The sequence below is a fragment of the Lolium rigidum genome, chromosome 6, assembly GCF_022539505.1.
Source record: "Lolium rigidum isolate FL_2022 chromosome 6, APGP_CSIRO_Lrig_0.1, whole genome shotgun sequence".
NCBI classification, from domain to species: Eukaryota; Viridiplantae; Streptophyta; class Magnoliopsida; order Poales; family Poaceae; genus Lolium; species Lolium rigidum.
Window position 1 is genome coordinate 262,749,294 of NC_061513.1, and position 7,019 is coordinate 262,756,312.

A 7,019-nucleotide genomic window follows, 5' to 3' on the forward strand; every position below is an offset into this window, starting at 1 on the left:
AAATTATTACTGACTTCTTTTGCATACATGACGTCCTACCTATCACGAGAACATGTGTGGCAAATTATGCCCATGCATACATGACGCCCTATACCAATCACGAGGACATGGGAGTACAATATGTTTTACCTAAAAAGTGGTTTATGCCCTTTGAATATTTGATAGATAGTTGACCACAAACATAAAATCCACAAATCTAGATGACACATAGCGAAGACCATGTGATATCGAGGTGCCATCACCATGGTCAAAAGGCGAGGCGAGGGCCAGAGCTGGCCCTGTTGCTACTCGATTTGTAGCACCGGTCCAGCCAAACAGGTCAATCGGTCATCACCATGGTCGAAAGCCGATGCAAGGATCGGAGCTGGGCCCGGTGCTACTCGAGCTCTAGCATCGGTCCAGCGAAACAAGCCAATAGGTCAGGTATGAGGATTTAGTCCAGAAATAGAATAGGCCACAAATCGCAGCACCAGGCGGCCCCTTTAAGCATCAAGCTTGTTCGTTCGCTCATCACGCATCCCAATGACAACTAGCAAGAGAAACTTCCAGGCCTGGTCACCTACAAGTCGTGTTTGTTCATTTTCTCAATTTCTCTCCTCATCTCCCTTTATCCCCATATTACTGAATTTGCAAAATCTCACCCCATACCCTTAGCCGGCTGGCCAGGCGCTCTAGAAATCCTCATCGGCACTCCAAGCTACGGTAAAAGTCATTCGCGACCTTTCGACCTAGGCTGCAAAGGTATTTTCTAGCCTAAAAAACTTGATAGGTGTATCGATCAACTTCAACAAGTTGTAGTCTCCGACAGTTGAGACCACGCCACATATATCCGTTTGATGTCCATGGTCGAGCACAAACATAAAGTCCACAAGTCTAGATGACATGTCGACTAAGACCATATGATATCGAGGTGCTATCATCATGGTCAAAAGGCGAGGCTAGGGCCGAAGCCGGGCCCGGTGCTACTCAAGGTGTAGCACCGGTCCAACCAAACATGCCACTAGATCACGTATGAGGATTTAGTCTAGAAATAGAGTAGGCCACAAGCGCAGCACCATGCCGCCCCGCTTGAGCAGTTTGTTCCTTAGCTTGTCACATAGCCCCAATTATATGTAGCGAGAGGAACTTCCAAGGCCTGGGTAACACGCAAGTTGTCTGTTCGTTTTCTCAATTTCTCTCCATGTCTCCTCTGATCCCCATGTTACTGAATTTTGAAAATCTCACCTGAAGCCGGTGACGCCATACGCTCTAGAAATCATCAGCGGCACTCCAAGTTACGATGAAAATCACTCGCCGCCTTTTGTCCTCGGCTGCAACGGTATTTTCCTGCCTGAAATAACTTGCATGGATATGTGCCACACCTGACAAATTTAGATTGATGCTTTGATTCTCATTACATTGTTTTAATTAAAATGATGATGTCTCAAGTGGATGGTGAATCATGATAATAAAGTTTCAGTTGCGGAGATATCTCAAGGTCATGATGGTAGTTCTAAAGGTGATGCAATAAAAAAAATTGTCATTAATTTACTATTTATTTTTGTGCAAGTAGCAATGTACTTTTACTCCGGTGAATTTTTACAACAAGTTAGTGGATTTTTTAATAATAAGGTAAGTTAGCATCCCTCTGTTTTTTTTTTTTTTTTTTTTTGACTACGCCACTGATTGATGCCACTCCAGGACACCACGTAGGCAACTTCACATGGGACACCAGCAACACAACCTAGCTGAGCTCGACCGGGGTCAGAACCCAAGGGTTGTACGTCTGGAGCTACGTGTGAGCAACCTCGCGCATGCATGCATGGATACGTGAAGGGCGATGCAAATACACAGCTAAACAGTGGAACACTAGGTAATTGTCAATAACATAACATGGAAAATATTACAAGCCGCTTTAGCCTCTAGAGAATGAATCGGTCGAAACCTAACCGTTGACGCACCGCCCGCGCCGCTTTAGGATACACGAGGGCAGGGCGTGAGGGCCGGTGATGCCGATATTTCTCTAAAGGCATCTCCAACGGGGCGAGGGCATTTGGGTGCGGCAGGGCGTCCACGCGGATCGGAAATACGTCGCACCCTGCTCCGGCGGGGCGGTGCATCGTGTTCGGGGCGTCGCGGCGATGCAAACGTGGCGCAAATATGCGGCACGTTTGCGTCTCCGCGGACGCCGCGCGGTCGCGCCTAGCGTCCGCTCGCTTCCTCCTCGGCTCGATCGTCCTCGAATTAAAGCACAGGAAGCGCGCCGATGTCAACCGCCGGAGTGGCAACCGCGCCGATCAACCTGCCAACCGCCGGAATGGAGCGCCGAACCACCGCGGAAGAGCAACCGCATACCTCTTCGTTATACGTGTCGCCATTAATCCTGCTGAATATAACCCGTGTGCCTGCTGTAATTCACGTCCAACACCGTTGCCATTCTTCTCCTCCTCCCTCCTCCAACACCGGCCATGAGCGACTACACCTTGTCGTCGGACTCGGAGAGCGAGGGCAAGCCGCCAGGATGGCGGCATTGGTGGGAAACGCCAGCGACGCCCAGCGACCGTGGCTCCACGCCGATAGAGGAGGAGGAGGACGGAGGCGCCGTTGCCGGCCGGCGAGACGAGGAGGAGGAGGAGGAGGAGGAGGAGGAGGAGGAGGAGGCGCCATCGGCAGCGACGGCGAGGAGGAAGAGGACTCCGGGGAGGAGGCCAGGGCCCGGGCAAGGGCGTAGGCGCGGGCGGCGCGTCGTCATCCGTTCACTGATGATGACGACGAAGACGCCACTTCCGACTCGAACTCCTCCACGGATGCGTCGTCCGCCAGTTCCTCTTCCGATGAGGAGGTGACAAGCAAGAGGCGCATGAGTGAGGACGACGAGGCAGGGCCTTCAAAACAAAAAGGCCAAGAATTAGCTTATAGTTTTTTCTTTATTTGTTGTCTAGTTTGTATGTTAAATATGTTTAAACTTGTTCGATTCGAGTAATCAGTACTAGTTGTTTTCACGTTTAAACTTGCTCATTCATACAAATTGGGGAGTTCTTCAACAAAATGAAAAAGAGGAGTAGCGAAACAAAACAGGTGGATACCCAAATTTTTGGAGGAAGATGGTGGGACTCGATCGACCTTGCGTGCACGAGTGCAGTCCGTCCGGTAAATAAGGAGGCAACTTTGACGGTAGCTAATGGAAGTCGATCGACCTTGCGTGCACGAGTGCAGTACGCTAGCTAGGTGAGAGAGCCAATTAAGTCGCTGACCGGCCGGCCATCTTTTTTGTTGTTTCTTGCGCGGACGAAGAAGCACTGTGTTGACGTCAGGGTGGGCAAAGCGATATTAATTGCGTTGTGGTGGTGTTCGGTGGAAAGGGTGAGGGGGTTTAGTGTGTTGATATTTCGACTTGCCCGCCCGTCCACTTTGCTCCAAATTTTTGCATCCCGCTCTCAAACCCAAACTTTTCGAAGCCAAAACTAAAAACCAGAGCGGGAATTCTTGTAGTGCTGCAAGGGCCGGTAGATCTGACACGGGCCAACTCATCCATCCGCGGCAGTTTCTCTCGGATCACCATCATATCCGTCCATTTCGTTCCAATCGAACGTTAGATAATGCCCTGCTTCCATCTCTTATTTCAAGGCTGGTATAGATGCAATTTCTTTCTCACCGCCCTCCAAATTTTCGTCTCCCACATAGCCCAAGAGGAGCACGTCGAAAATCAAATTTCAAAGCATGTGCACATGTATATATGTGGGTATTTGTACGCACTTGAGGTGGCGCAGGTAGGCAAGATGAAATGGATGGCGATGCATGGGTGGCAAGAGCTAGCTAGTTTGGTGTTGTGTTGTGCTGGAGTGGCAAATCGATCGGTGACGTAGAGGTGCACATGCGTGACCGCGGCACCGGCACGGAGCTACTATTGATTAATATGCATTGAAAATCAATTGATGGATGTAGACTATAGATTAGTGAAGTCGGTGGAAAGTGGATTTGCAATGGATTTCAGCGGCAAATTAAAGCTAGTCCATGCATGCGGTGCGCAAGACGAAAATAGAAGAAGAAAGAAAGACCGGAGATTTTTTTTTTTGTTTGACAGTCAAGAAAGACCGGAGATGGAGGATGGAACCTGAACCTGTTTGGTCTGTGATCCAATCGGAGGATACTCCATCCACCCCATGCAGGCCCACGAACCGGCCTGGGTCCGGCCTATGTCGAACTAATCAGCAGTCCGTGCACGTACCGACTCAACTCAGTAGGAGCGATGTCAGCGGCGCCGAGGGGACAGATGTCAGCGGCGCGGGGCGCGGAGACCACACCAGCCAGCTGCGCTATGCATGCGCCTTGTCAAGCGTACATCGCGTCTCTCTCTTTCCGCGCCGACGTGCTCCAACACAAGCGCGCGTCCGTCCGATCGACCTCGGCTGCACGCCTGGCGTGCAACTGCAATATAGTCTGCTTCCCTTTTTTGGTCGTTATTGCCGATCTCCTTCAGCCGGTTATCCTCAACTTTTGTGTACCACAATATAAGTCTATGCATTTGATAGATATACAAAAAGGATATACATCACACACTGGTACATACATGATACACCGTCTGGCATGTGTATATATCATGACTGAACATATATTACAACACAAACATCCTCTGACAAGCAACAATATTCAAACTACAGCGCCAAACTGCTAACATATCTTTTTTACTACTACCCTTACCCCAGCCATTGTTGAAGACGCACGGAATGACGAACATCACAACTAAATTAAACTGCAGCTGGTAGTAGCATGCATGGGCATGGCTGCATCCATCCCACGACACTGCACTAGCGCTGCTAGGCTAGTTCTTAGGAAGAAGGCAGCGGCGCACGAGGGGCAGCCCGCAGCATGAGGTGCGTCTTCCTGGTCAGGCTCAGCGACACGATCTCGGTCATGTCGAGCTGCTCCACACCATCCGGAAGGCTCCAGTCGAACGAGTGCAGGAGCTGCACGAGGGTGAGCTCCATGCTCGCCATGCCGTAGTTGTACCCGGGGCACATCCTCCTCCCGGACCCGAACGGCGTGTACTCGAAGTTGCCGCCGAGGAAGTCCATGCGGCCGGCTCCCTCGAACCTCTCCGGCCTGAACTCCTCCGCGTCCTCCCAGTACCGGGGGTCCCTCATGATCGCCCACGAGTTTATCACCACCCTCGTCTTCGCCGGGATCACGTACCCGTTGATCTCGCAGGCCTCCGTGCTCTCCCGAGGGACCAGGATGGGCGCCGGCGGGTGCAGCCTGAACGTCTCCTTGATCACCAGGCCCGAGGTACTTCATCACGCTGCCGCTCGCCCGGAGATCCGCCTCGCTGATGAACTCCTTGTCGCCGAACGCAGCCCTGATCTCGCCTTGCAGCTTCCCCATCACCTTTGGGTTCGCCATCAGCTCCGACATCGCCCATTCCATGGATGTCCCGGATGTCTCTGTCCCACCCGCAAATATGTCCTGTAGAGGCATCAAGTCTTATTTAACTGAACGTTGAGGCGTGAAAATCTTAGTATGAAATTTTGTAGTCGTACTAACCAAGATAACTGCTTTGACAGTGGAGCGGGTGATGGGGAATCCAAAGTCTTCATTCCCCTGGAGGCCCAGGAGAACTTCCACCAGGTTCTTCTCCGACGCGGTTGACCTGCCGCTCTTGAGGATCTGCTCCCTCTCGTTGATGATCTCCTCCAGGATGCCGTCGATGGTGTCACGAACGCCCTCCAGGTTCCTCCTCTGGCCGGTGAGGAAGCTGAGGATCCCCGTGAAACCAGGGAAGAGGTCAGCGATCGAGAAGCCGGTGGAGTAGACGAAGCTGTGCTTGATGGCCGCCACGAAGTCCTCGGCTTTGCTGCTCTTCATGCCGAACGCCGCCCGGGAGACGATGCCGTTGGTCAATTTGTAGATCTTCCTGCTGAGGTCCACCGGCGCCGATGGTCCGGCCGCCCGGATGTCCTCCACGAGGCTCCGCACCTCGTCCTCCCTGATGTCCTGGTACGACCGGATGCGGTCGTTGCTCAGGATCTCCTGGACGCACAGCCTTCGGAGCTTCCGGAAGTAGTCGCCGGGGGTGGAGCAGAAAAGGAGGTCCGTCGAGCCGTACGCCACGATGTCGCCGGCCATGAGCTTCGGCCGGGTGGCGAAGATGGCGTCGTGGGTCTTGAGCACCTCGCGGGCGACCTCCTTGGAGGTGACCACCACCAGCGGCACCTGACCGACGCGGAGGTACATGAGCGGGCCGTGCACGCCGGCCAGGTCGCGCATCGCGCGGTGCGGCAGCGCGTTCACCAGCCGGTGCGCGCTCCCGATCACCGGCAGGTTCAGCGGCCCCGGCGGCAGCCGTTGTCGCGCCTTCAGAAGCTGGACAACCGCGATGGCCAAAACTGACACGGCCAGAGCAGAGCACACGTACACAAGATCGTCGTTCATGGCGGAAAGCATCATGTGTTGTTACCTGTGCTCTTCGGAGCCGTGATGCCAGAGCCTTCTTATAGCCCGACCGGCCGGATGTACGATTGCACGTACGTACAGAGTACAGACCACCTTGTGTATACACGTACGTAGGAATCGGCGACCCGCTGTTCTTGTCGTGACCGTTCACTCTTTCTTACGGGATTTGCTAGTTCTATGAGAACTAAGCTCGTGCTCGGTCAATTCTCTGACATCTAGTTAGATTTGCTTTACTGATTTGTCGCATAGTAATAAATTGCAACTCATGTTACAACTAAGATTTAATAATATCATCTGACGAGAATGAACTTAGTTCCGATCGACTGAAAATAGCCACACTTTTTCTTAAAACTAGCAAGGTACGTAACCCGTACATGCGGCTAGATTTTTTACATGTAGTTATATTTGTGTTCTTGCTTATCTACCATATTTATTTTGGGGATATTGCTTTTGGAATATTTGTTTTGAAATGTTATTGTGCCATTTGTTGTGGTAGACATCTTATTAGTAGTAAATAATGTGGAGCTAATACAACTTCTAATTGTTATTTCCAAAAAACAATAATATTTGATTTAATATGCTCATGCATA

At 51.7% G+C, this 7,019-nt stretch overlaps 1 pseudogene; it reads right to left on the reverse strand.

The window, feature by feature from the left end:
- Window positions 1-4,808: 4,808 nt before the first annotated feature.
- Window positions 4,809-6,408, reverse strand: LOC124659085 (annotated as a pseudogene).
- Between the last annotated feature and the right edge of the window lie 611 nt (window positions 6,409-7,019).